The 13,311-nt window shown below is 47.7% G+C and overlaps 1 protein-coding gene across 3 annotated transcripts in view; it reads left to right on the top strand.

Moving 5' to 3' along the window:
• The window catches only part of GATA4 (GATA binding protein 4), a 54,565-nt gene that overhangs the window by 31,869 nt on the left and 9,385 nt on the right, over nucleotides 1-13,311 (top strand). The window lies entirely within an intron of this gene.

Below are 13,311 nucleotides of genomic sequence, written 5' to 3'. Positions count from 1 at the left end.
CAAAAAAGCAAAATATAAAACAGGAGCAATATTGTAACAAACTCAATAAAGACTTTAAAAGTGGTCCACATTAAAAAAAAAAAATACAACCTAGAGAGTTAGAAATCATCTTTTCCAAATATTTTATTTCTGAGTTTTGGAGACCAAAGCAAGAGAGGTAAAGCTGCTGTTGGTGAATGTTTTGGCTTGTAATGCTTCTGGAGCGGGTTCTCATTGCTCCCAGCCTATAAGTTTAGTAAATGTAGTTTGTGGTATTGAAGCAGTAATGGATCTCATTCACATCATTGGTAGAGAGTCCTGGGTAACACTCCTGCAGCTATACTAATCCTAAATACATCAATCCTAAAGAAAATTTTCATTGAAGAAAGGGTTCTGCAGCTTAAAAAAAACCCAAATGACAGAAAAGTACTCTGGTGGTTGGAGGACCTCCTCAAGGCCACTGTGTGAGTTTAAATGTATCGAGGGGGATTTGGGAAAAGTCTGGGTCATCCTTTCACTCAATCAGCTGCACTTCTCTGTCTTTTTTTTTTAATATAAATTTATTTATTTTAATTGGAGGTTAATTACTTTACAATATTGTATTGGTTTTGCCATACATCAATCCTAAATAAAATTTTCATTGAAGGAGGGGTTCTGCAGCTTTAAAAAAACCCAAATGACAGAAAAATCGCTGTCAGAGTCATTTATACATTTGATCTGATATTAATCCAGATAATTTTTGAACTAGGAAGGACCTTGATATGTGGTCTAACACTCCCATTTTACAAAGAAGGTCCTAAACATAGGTGCATAAAATGAGTGCTATCCGGTCCATTGCCTGGGAGGAACACAGTCTCCTGGCCCTACTGTAAGTGATCTTCATCTTTCTTTTTGTTTTATGTTAAGTGAATGCAAAGCTAAACAGAGCCCTCCTGACTCTCCTTAGAATCCATGTTTCATGCAAAAAGCTTGCAGGATAACTAGGTGGATTAGTGGGAGAAGAAAATATAAACTGCTGGTGATTGAATTTAACCTGGGTTTGATTAAATAATCCCTAAGAAACCCCCAGAGGAGGAAAGTAGTCCCATGTATACAGTGCTACACCTTAGCTCCCCTCCCCTTCTAAAAGGCGTAAATCTCCCTGAAATGCCTCCCTAGCATTCAGAGCAATAAAGAGGTCACATTATATCTCCATAAATCTCCCCGGCTGGCTGGCTGGCTGCTGCCATTCCAGGAGGTGAAAGGGAAGTTGTTTCCTTTTGACGGCCACTGGGCTGGAAGGAAAAGGCTTTTCCCTCCAGACCCATTGTCTGGATCCCTGAGGGAGCTGGTCTGGCAATTTGTTCAGTATTTCCTTTCTGTCCTTCCAACCTGTCACAAACTTGAAGAGAGGTTGCAGAGTCAAAAGGGCCCAGACTGGCCTGGTATAAGTCTCCTCCAACGGCCCTGATAAAGGGCCTGGCCATAGTGCCTTCTCAGTCTTCCTAATTAATAAAAGGAACAGGATCTAAACAGGCAGCGTGCATGGGTATAGCCTAGCTTTAGAAACCAAGCAGGATTCGCCAGGGGGCTGGGAACTAAGCTGGTCGAGGAGACTGGACTTGGGGGCACCTCGGGATAAGAACTGGGGTGCTCTGAGAGATGGCAGTGGGTCAATTAGACTGAGAACCTGCTTGGGAAATTGTGGGAGATAAGATGCTCTGATGGGAAATCAGAAAAAGGAATCTTCCCTGCTCTAAATTAAAAACATCACTACATGAAACAGTGGTGATGCTGGTGGAGGCTTATTATTTGCTTTATTGCTTTATTTAACCTATAAAAGAGTTATTTAATTGCAATGAGGAGATAAATTAACATAGTTCAGTATTCGAAAGGTTCACAAGGGAATACAGTTGAAAAGTACTCCTGAGCCACCAGATTATAGTCTCCCTAGAAGCAGTCAGTATTATCAGTTTCTTGTCTGTCCTCCTAGAGATACTTGGTGTGCGTACTAGCAAATATGATAGTTTCAGGTGAACAGGGAAGGACCTCAGCCTTGCAGATACGTGTATCCATTCTCCCCCAAACTCCTCCCCCACATAACACGGAGCATAGTTCCCTGTGCTATACGGTAGGTCCTTGTTGGTTATCCATTTTAAATATAGCAGTGTTGGACGCCTCTTCTTTTTTAAGAGAGTCTTCTATGCCCTGTTCTGTACCGTCTAATATTTCATAGCATATTTTGTAAAGAATTCCTTGCTGCTGTTGCTGCTGCTGCTGTCACATCAGTCGTGTCCGACTCAATGCGACCCCATAGACAGCAGCCCACCAGGCTCCTCTGTCCCTGGGATTCTCCAGGCAAGAACACCGGCGTGGGTTGCCATTTCCTTCTCCAATGCATGAAAGTGAAAAGTGAAAGTGAAGTCATGTCCGACTCTTGGTGACCCCATGGACTGCAGCCCACCAGGCTCCTGCATCCATGGGATTTTCCAGACAAGAGTACTGGAGTGGGTCGCCAGTGCTTTCTCTGAAAGAATTCCTTATCAGTGTATAAAAGATTTTCATTCTTTATGGCTACACAGCACACCCTCATTGAGTTAATAATAGTCCCATATTGATGAACATATAAGTTGTTTTCCCAATCCTCTGCTGTTACAGGAAAAAATGCCACATTAACTATGCTTGTACGTGAGCCGTTATATGAAAGTGCCAGGGCATCCACAGGGTAAATTCCTGGAAGTGGAGTTTCTGGATCAAATGCACTTGTGTTTATCCTCTTGCCAAGATATCCTCATGTTGCCCACCTCCCTATCCCCGTGCTCTGCTCTCCATCAATGTCCGGTCTGCGTGTTTACCCACAGTCCTCTCCCAGGGCACAATTAGGAGACTGAGGCAGGCTGGCGGGAGGCCTGGACTCTGGGGGAGCCAGAACCAGCGCCGGACTTTGTCCACAGCGAGATTGGCAGGCAGCTTTTGACTGGCTTGTCACGTACATGCCTGCACTTGTTGGTCCTGCCCACTGTGGAAAGGACCTTCCTCTCTCCTTCTGTGGGGTGGGAAGAATAGCCTGTGCCTTAGTGGCTACCTGAGCCCTGAGGTCCACGTGCAGAAGGCATTTGGTCATTGGAATGGGAGGATCCTGGGAAATTGTAGGAATGAAGTTGACATCTCCAATCCCCTGGCGCCTAGGCAGAGATGCTTTTGAAAAGTAAATTGAACATGATATTAGTTATTTCGCAACAGCCTTATTAATCTGCATTATGCAGGTAATATGTAATATACAGGCTGTAAATTTCACTCATTTAAAGTGTGCACTACAGTGGATGGATGGTAATATGTTCACAGAGTTGTGTGTCTGTCTCACAGTCAACTTGAGGACATTTTCATCACTCCATGAAGAACCCTGTACCTGTCAACAGACATTCCCGTTCCTTCTCCCCCAGCCCCTGGCAACCACTAATCTACTCTCTGTGGATTTGCCTGTGGATTCTGAACATTTCATATGAATGGGACCACGCACTCTGATCTTTGTGACCGGCTTCTTTCACGGTATTAATGTTATTTTTAACCATCCATTTCCCCTGAGCTCAGGGATTTTACACTGCTGTTCCCTCTGCCTCCAATGCTGTTCCCCCCAGTACAAAGATGTTTGCTTAATTAGCTGCTGATTTAGTGAATTTTGAACTGTGTTACAGGAAGAGAAAATTCTTGACATAGTCTACTAATTGTCATTTAAAAAATCAACCCAAGTTTTCTTTTTTTCTTTTTTTACTGTATCTTAGTTTTCTTACTCATTCCCCTACCAGTGAATATTTGAGTTGTTGCTAGTGTTTTGCCATTAACACCTAACATATAAATATTTCTGCCTTCCTGTCTGTCTCTCTCTTTATCTCTGGGAGCGTTGGGGAGTCTTTTCGATGTATTTTAATGAATTATTAGAGCAATTTTATCACTAGAGTTGGCTGATTTTTAATGCATTTCGTGGAGTACTTTCCTGTATCCATCCATCCATACATCCAGATGGATGTATAATATACATATATATATATACACACACACACACAGATGGGTGTATATGTACACTATGTGTATATGTGTATTTATAGCTAGGAGAACTTGTGGCCCTGTGTATATAATTCCCTCAACTGAATTATGATGTGTGTCCAGGAACATGGATCTCAGTGACCAGGCAATCAGGCAGGCCAGGAGCGGAGCCTTCAGATGTACACTGTCCTACTGGTGTGACTGCTGCCTCATTGAATGCTTTAGGGCGCTGGATTTTGAAATCTGTTCGGTCAAAATGTTCTGAGTTTCTGTTGTGTGCCGAGCACTGCAGATGAAGTGAACCAGCCTGAGAGCAGCATGGGGCTGGGGAGGGCAAAGATCAGGTCACAGAATGTTCTGGAAGCTTAGATGACTTACTCACCATCTACGGACCTTGGTTTCCTCCACCAAACGTCCACATAGTCACCCAGACATCTCTTCTAGTTTTCAAGACTTGTGTGCCCACCCTCCAGGAGCCAGCACAAGAGTACCAGGATGAGGGGCTGCTCAGAGCTTATCAGGCGCAGAGAAGGAATGCGGGTGTGTTTTGGGCTCAGTACCCAGAGTCCAGGAAGCAGCAAATATTTTCAGTGGCCGATGCCCACCCAGGGCTCCTGTGGCTGTAGCTGAGCCAAAGGCTAAACCCAGCCTGAACCTGGGGAGATGGGAGATGTTGGTGGCCAACTAGAGAACCCGGCATTCAGAGCAGTTTGGGGCACCTCTTCCCTTGCATTCTGCATACACCTTGTCTGGGAGGTGGTGACACCGAGAAACGAGTGTCTGGGGGACCCCGGGGGAGTAAGTGTCAGGGTTGTAGGTCTTATACTTGAGTTCTGTCAAGAGTGGCCATAAGTCTGATGTTAAGCCAGTTACCTGCCGTGAACAGCCAACTTATTGGAAAAGATGCTGATGTTGGGAAAGATTGAAGACAAAAGAAGAGGGTGGTAGAGGATGAGATGGTTGGATGGCGTCACTGACCCAATGGACGTGAACCTGGGCAAACTCAGGGAGAGAGTGAGGGACAGGGAGGCCTGGCGTGCTGCAGTCCACGGGGTGGCGAAGAGTTGGACATGACTTAGCAAGTGAACAACAGAACGGTAACCCAGAATAATTAGTAACAAGCACCTTTCCCTCAGAAGTGTTCTACTGTAACTTGTGAGTTATGTGGTATCCTAGCCAGTCCAATGGAGTGGGTGAGGCGGGGGGAGGCAAAGAGGAGGAGCTGTTGGTTCCAGGTTTAGAGGCGGGAGGCTGCAGGGCAGGGTGTCCGTTGGATGCAGCAGCTGACAGAGACCCAGGCTAGTCCTCACTCATGTCTGCAGGGTTCTTCCCCGGGCCCCTTGGGGAAGACTCTGGGCAGCTCAGCCACTGGGTAAAAATGGACAGGATGTGGGGAGGGGGAGCCCACAGAGGACCAGGAGACCACTGGGCACAACAGTGTTTGTAAGAACATTTATTGTCAGAAGGATAAAATATCAACATTAGGAAGAGTTTTAAGATCGAAATTAAAACACAACACAATCTTTTGAGTGTCTCTTTCTTTCTTTGTCTACTTTGAAGACAGTTTCCCAAGCCTGTACATCACAAGTGGAAAGGGGCCATGGTGACCCTCTCCCAGGAGTCTACATGTGTTTCGCTTATAGATACAGCAAGCAAAATAATATTCTCAGAACCTAACACCATGGATAATCATGAGGCGGTCTGTATCCTTCATGGACTTAACCTTGCACAATGCAGGAGGCTCAGGACATCATGCTCACCAAGGACCAACTGTGAATTCTAAAGCACCCAGAGGGCTTCCCTGGTGCTTCAGTGGTAAAGAATCCACCTGCCAATGCAGGAGGTACAGGTTTGATTCCTGATCCAGGAAGATCCCACATGCCATGGAGCAACTGAGCCCACGCGCTATAACTATTGAGCCTGTGCTCTAGAGCCCAGGAGACTCAACTACTGAGCCCACATGCCGCAGCTATTGAAGCCATCGTGCCTTAGAGCCCGTGTTCTGAAACAAGAGGCTCCTGAGCAGTGCAACTAGAGAGTAGCCCCCGCTCTCCGAAACTAGAGAAAAACTCACACAGCAAAAAAGACACAGCCAAATAAATAAATAAAAATTTAAAGCTCCCAGAAATTTCTCCCACGTTAGTGACTACCCCTTCAGTCATGGGGAAATCTTTACACTGTAATTATATCCCTGTACCTGGGGATTCTTGAGGGTCACAAAGAGGCAGGCCAGGAGGCATTTCCCAAGCTGGTGTGCTGAAGGGCATTGAAACGCACGTGCCTTGAGATGCTTCTGTGGTGCCGGTGAGCTGGATAAACAGGCATACATACGTGGGTGCTGGACTTCTTGTGGTCCTCGCTGCTAACACGTCATGTCATGACTGTCTTTCACAAAGTGATTTTTGAATTGCTCATGTTCAAAAATCACTGTCTGCTACTGGGAGGAGAATCAGGCCCCCGGCAAGATGGTCAAGCCATCCATCTGCTGGCAGAACCTGGTGGAACTCTGGGTCCACGGTTAAGAGACTGGCCAGTCTTTCTGGGTTGAAAGCTGAGCTCCTCTATTTACTGGACAAGACTTACTTCTCTGAACCCCACTAACACACCTCTTTCTGGGCCTCCCTCCCACTCTGCCCCTGCTGTGAATGCAGACCAAATAGGAATGGAGGCAGACACTTGGGAGCTTGTAGAGCTTCAAGAAAGGATCAGCTGGTCCACAGAATGGAAAGGCTTGTCTCTTTCCACAGCTTCTTCAGTGTCATCATTGGTCGCCCCACGGAATCTTTCTCTCTTTGACGTGTCATTTTTCTTAACATATTCAGTTCAGTTCAGTCACTCAGTCGTGTCTGACTCTTTGCAACCCCATGGACTGCAGCACGCCAGGCCTCCCTGTCCATCACCAACTCCCAGAGCTTGCTCAAACTCAAGTCCATCGAGTCGGTGATGCCACCCAACCATCTCATCCTTTGTCATCCCCCTCTCCTCCTGCCTTCAATCTTTCCCAGCATCAGGGTCTTTTCCAGTTAGTTAGTTCTTCACATCAGGTGCCCAAAGTATATTGCTGCTGCTGCTGCTGCTGCTGCTAAGTCGCTTCAGTCGTGTCCGACTCTGTGCGACCCCATAGACGGCAGCCCACCAGGCTCCCCGTCCCTGGGATTCTCCAGGCAAGAACACTGGAGTGGGTTGCCATTCCCTTCTCCAATGCATGAAAGTGAAAAGTGAAAGTGAAGTCGCTCAGTCGTGCCCGACTCTTAACGACCCCATGGACTGCAGCCTACCAGGCTCCTTTGTCCATGGGATTTTCCAGGCAAGACTACTGGAGTGGGTTGCCATTGCCTTCCCCGCCAAAGCATATTAGGCAGTATTAATCCTTGGCATCATGCTGCAAATATTTTCCTCCAGTCTATCATGGCAAGAGGTTGTTCTTTCTTTCCTCCTTTCCTTCCTCCCTCCCTCCCTGTTTCTGGTGGTTCCTTCCTTTCAGGATGTCCTTGCTTACTTGTGATTTTTTTCTTAACCTGACTCATTCTTTAACTCTCACCTCAAGTCCAAAGCCAGGCTCCTCGGTAAATGCTACTGGAGTGTGTGTGTTGGTGGAAATCTATTTCCAGTACAATTACAATATTCACCTGAAGAAAAGTTTAAAGGCCTCTCATATTGCTCAGTGGCTATTAAGAAATGTAGTTCAGGGACTTCCCTGGGGGTCCAGTGGTTACGACTCTGTGCTTCCACTGCAGGGGGCATGGGATTGACCCCTGGTCCAGGAGCTAAGATCCTATAAGCCACATGGTGTGGCAAAAAAAAGTAGGAAGGAAGGAAAGAAAGAGAAATATAGTGGGTCACATGTTTCATACAGATTCTTCTCAGCTTCCTTGTTTGTAAATTTCTAAAGCTATCCTGCCCCTCATGGGTCAGGGTTGGGATGTAGTGGGTACTCTCTGTGCAGCTCCCGCGTGCCCTGCCGGGCACTCAGAGGCAGGCCCCCAGCTCCCGCTCCGCAGGGCAGCTGCAGCCCGGCCCAGCAGGAACCGCTTCTGTTTAGCAGGAGCTTCCAAAATAGGTGCTCTAATCCTGCCAGCCAGCCGGTCGCTGCCTGAGCTGTGTCTGCCCTCCCCGCCCAGCTGCCTGTCACCGGCTGGGCCTGACGAAGCCCAGAAGACCGAAGGCTCAGTCGCTGCCCAAAAACCTCGGGATTTGTTTGCTGCTCGTGCCTCAAACCGAGGCGCCAGCCCAGGGACAGAGCCTGGCCTGTCAGGAAATCCAGGCACAATCTCCGCTGAACTTTGGATGGGACTTGGGGCTGGGGTTCAGCAGGGACCTCTGGGTGGGGCTGGACGTCTTGAAGCCCCTTTGGCTCTGTCCCGTCTCTGGGCGGCCCCTCCACTCTGTTCACCCGGCCTGGCCTCCCACCCACTCTGGCCTTGATTCTGCACCACTGAATTGGCGCTCTGGGCATGGATAATTTCCATTGTGTTTGTGTGTTTTCCCTCCCGAGATAGACTGCAGAGTGACCTGGGGCAGCTGAGGATGTGCTGGAGGTGGAGGTGAGGGGTGGGGCCTAGTGATGCAGCCCAGGCTTCATTGCAATTTGTCGCATTTAATTATTTGCTTTGAGTTCTGCATCCCCAGCTAGATCGAGACAACTTAGGGCAGATATTTTTGCCCCAGTTTTGCCTAATATGGGCTTCCCTGGTGGCTCAGACAGTAAAGAATCTGTCTACAATGCAAGAGACCTGGGTTTGATCCATGGGTTGAGAAGATCCTCTGGAGAAGGGAATGGCAACCCACTCCAGTATTCTTGCCTGGAGAATTCTTGGCATGGACAGAGGAGCCTGGTGGGCTACAGTTCTTGGGGTCACAAAGACTTGGACACGACTGAGCAACTAACACTTCCACGTTTTACACTTTGCCTAATATATCTCTATGTCCAGCACTTGCTTCAAAGGCAAGCAGACAGAGTGGACACACACACACGGCATGTATCTGGGCTCTGGTGCCCCCACCAGAAACACAGGCACCTGACGGACTCGGCATCTGAGGACTGAGGGAGAGGAGGGTCTCCTCCCTCCCAGCTCTGGCTCAAGACCCAGCAAGTGGTAGCCCCCCTGAAGAGGGAAGGCACGAGGGGCACCTTTGCAGCAGAGCAGAGCCAGCTTTGCAGCTCCAACCCAGCGGCTGGCATGAACGTGGCCGAGTCCATCAGCCTGAGCTCGCTCTCCGGCTGTAGGGAGACAAAACAGCTTTCTCGAAGTACCCAGTGGATGTTGCCAGCTGTAATCCCGGTCTCTGAGTCCTCTCACTTCTCCCCCACCACCTCCCCTCTCTTCCTCTCCCGTCAGCCCCTCTCCCAGCCCTGACTTGCTGGCCAGCCTGTGGGTGGGTTCCCCAAGATTGATGGAGCCGGCCGGGAGAGGTCAGCTCCCAGCCTGTGTTTGCGTCAGCTAGCCATGGGGGAAGTCAGGGTGGGATCCTTCAACCTCCTGGCCCACATTTTTCTTGCAGGCACTTGGGTGGGCGTAGTCTGCCTTAATTCCTAGGCATATCCGTACTATTAATAAATTGGGCACAGAACAAACCAGGCTGGGTTTTCGCCCCTCCTTTAAAACATTTTTTTAATTGGGCATGGATGGAAGTGAGGAGTTAAATCCCCATTCCTGGGGTGAGGGCTCAATTCATTTTCTGCTTTTGGTTGCTAAAATGATCGTGAATTAAGAGTTCCCATGAGGAGCAGCCCCAGACCACTCAACCTGTCTGCAAGTTCACTCTGCCTATAAGTCTCAAACTGGGTCAAATTTAAGAGCGATACACCTTACAATTGAGAAAAGGCCAGATTCCCAAATCTAGCTCTTCTATCTGTTCCCGCTCCCAAAATCCCAGCCCCCAGTTTCTCCCTGGTTGTTCCCACTCTCTCCCAACCCCACCAGCCCTGACAATAACCCATCACTGTTATCTCATTGGGTGTTTGCAGACCTCTTTACAGCCATTGTTGTGAGGTTTTTTTCCCTCTTATTTGCAAAGTACTTTACAACTTTTATTACAAGTCTTTCCTCTGAATGTGGGGTAACACTGACCCACTTCTGAGAGCTGGATTCCCATTGCCTTTCTAAGTGGTTGGTCCAGATCCCAAGATGCCCGGCACTGGGTGGGTGGGGCTTTTGAAAGTCAAGGCCATGGCCATGGCCTTCCTCATTAGAAATCAGGCTGCTGCCCACTTGCCCTCGGGAAGTTCCACCCAGGGCACGTCTATGTAATGAGGTGGTTGTTACCAAGGTTCACACAGATGTTAGTGCTGGTTTGGGGCTCCCAGCCTGTAGCCTCTCACCTTCCCCAGAGTGGGAACTAAGCAGTAGTGTTTGAACTTTCTTCCCCTTCTTCAGTCCATCGGGTTCCTGCTTGTGTCAGATGTAAGAGAATAAAAGGTGCCTTCCCCCATGGCATAGTGGGAGTTGCTGTAGATGATCAGAAGTTTTGGTTTTCTTATTTTTTTTTATCGTATTTAAAAGCTAAGCAATTATAACATTTCAGAATGATACTTTTAAAAATGAAAAAGCCACACAATTTATTAGCCTAATAGAAGCCCCTTCCTGGTGGTCTCAGCTGCTGTCACAGCGTATAGGATGTTTTGCAAGTTGCATTTTTTTATTTAACATGGGAAGTAGGCATTTTTCTCTATCATTAGGTTGTCTTCGTCATAATCATTTACATGTGTGCAACATCCCACTGAGTAGGTCAGATGACAAGATCTGTCTGGTAGAAGACATGGAGACTTTACCCATTTGGAGGTGTGGTAGGTTGTAGGCAGACGTGGTACATTTACGATGCTTTTAGGAAGCTCGTCCTTAACGGCTTTCCTTTGGCTGCTGTTGTAATGCCCGACTCTTCAATCTGGGTCAGACTTCTGCGCCTTCTACCCTAGACAAGCAGTCTCTGCCACCATAATACCCCACTTGCTTAAGATATGGGTCCCGGGGCTTCCCTGGTGGCTCCGTGGTAAAGAATCCACTTGCCGACGCAGGAGACATAGGTTCCATCCCTGGTCTGAGAAGATCTCACATGCCGTGGAGCAACTGAGCTCATGTTCAGCAACAAAAGAGGCCACCGCGATGAGAAGCCCATATATGCCCTGTGCACTGCAACTAGAGAGCAGCCCCCACTCGCCACAACTAGAGAAGGCCCTTGTGCAGCAATGAAGACCCAGCACAGCCAAAAAAAAAAAAATTTTTTTTTAAAGATACATGGCCCAAATGAGTTCAGTTATGCTGTTATTCATTGCTGATACTGTGGCCTAGTTTGCCCAACCAGGGCATTAGTGTTCATAGCTCCTATGACCTCCATCAGAGTGCTTAAATAGCAGGTACTCAGTAAATATTTGTTAGTGACAAATACATACTTGCCGACCTCCAGTGCCTTTCCCCAGCCTGTAAAATAGTTGCTTGACTGTGTAACCCATTCTGTGTGGCAGGTGAGAAGGTATTTCTAAGGCAAACCTTGGTGTTGGGTTCTCAACGCTCCAGGCCAGTAACCAGCAGAGAGACTGGAACTGCTAGGGAGGCTCCTGAGATGAGACCCTGTCTGGGAGGTAAAACAGTAAGTGTGAAAAGAAAAGGGAATGTCCCCTCCAAAAAAAGAGGAATGGATTGAGAGACCTCTGTTTGTGCAGCCTTCTTTAGATGAATCGGAACATAGGAAAGAGGTTGGTTTGCTCATCTTTAAAAGAAAAAGAGTGTGAATCTTTATCTGTGAGAGGCACGTTCTGAAATATTTATGAGTGAAATGGCAGAAAGTCTGAGAGTTTCTTAAAAAAAAAAATCAGGTAGGGAAAGTGGGTGGAGGTATACATGAGATACGATTGGCCACAAAATGTTGAAAGCTGGATGGTAATTAAATAAGAGTTCGTTTTCCCATTCAGGCCACATTTGGGCCTGAAAAAACAACAACAACAAAAAGAATAATTGAGTTGTACTGGGTTTGGAATGGAAAGGTGGCTGTAGTTAGACCCGAATGACGAGTATCTTTTGAGGCTGTAGCGCCATCTAGTGTTGATTGCAAACACGCTACAAATGAGGACATTGTAAGCGCCTCTCCTTGGTCTGAGGGCCTTTTATGAACTCCCTTGGCCTTTCCAGCCCTCTCACCAGAAGGCTGGGCCAAGGGAGCGGGGCAACAGGCACGGGTGGGGTGGCAGTGGTGGGTGGAGGGTGACGTGCAGGTTGTTGACGCCTCCCCCGGGTTTGGGAAAGAAAGCTGAGTCCAGGAGTCGTCACGTCATGTGGGGCTCTGAAGGCCGGTGACCTTGCTGGAGGGTTCTCAGTGTGACCTGGGTGCAAAAATAGCCTCTCTTGTGACTGTGTGTGCTCAGCTCCCCAGACTGAGCAAACAGCCCCTCACACCTGCACACTGTTGACTCACAGTTACTTGTTTGCAGGTGCAAATGACTGTTTGTGTACCCAGACTTGAGGGGAGGGCCCCCCACCATCCTTTCCTCTCTTAGCTCATGTTCCCTTAGAGCAGGTAGTGGGGCCACAGAACTGGCAGAATGTGAGACCTTAACCCCCAGGGCAAGGGGGCTAAGTCCTGATGGCAGAGAAAGGCGTTACCCTCCTCCTCAAGTCTCCCCGTGAACTAGAGAAAAATCCACTCTTGCTTCTCGTAGTATGATGAGAGCAATCTGGACACCAGAGTGGCTGTATTTAGGGACAGAAAATTAGAAAGAATGTAACATTTTTCAAAACAGGAAGCAATACTATGGAGTCAGAGAGACTTCTGGGAGTTCTCAGCCAGGCTTTAAATAGATAACAGGGAATAAGAAAACCGGCCCAACCTATCTCAGCAGGATGACACCAGTGAAATGTGTCTGTTGTTACCTTCTATAGACATTAGGACTTCGTTAGTGGGCCAGTGGTTGACTTTGAGCTCCCGATGCAGGGAGCTTGAGTTCGATCCCTGGTCAGTGAACTAGGTCCCACATGCCACAACTAAGACCCAGCATGGCCAAATCAATTAATCAATCAATCAATAAGTAAATATTTTAAAAAATTCTATAGACAATGGAAGACAAAGGGGGTTGGGAGGGAGGGGCCTGTGAGCGAGTGCAGGGGAGTGGCAGGGATGGCCACGTTCCTGTGGACAGGTTCCACTCTAAGGCATCATTGCTCATAATATGCACCTTTATCCCTTTGTTCCAATAAGCAAGAAAAACGTCAAGGTATGACATAGCATGATCATACAGATATTGAAATGAGAAAAATGAATTACGACCTTCTCATGCAGGGAAGTTTGAAAATTTCAAGAGCTTTCAAAAAAGAGAGT

The sequence above is a fragment of the Bos javanicus genome, chromosome 8 (assembly GCF_032452875.1).
Source record: "Bos javanicus breed banteng chromosome 8, ARS-OSU_banteng_1.0, whole genome shotgun sequence".
Classification (NCBI taxonomy): domain Eukaryota; kingdom Metazoa; phylum Chordata; class Mammalia; order Artiodactyla; family Bovidae; genus Bos; species Bos javanicus.
Note: the sequence above shows the minus strand (reverse complement) of the source record. Positions and strands in the feature narration are given on the sequence as shown.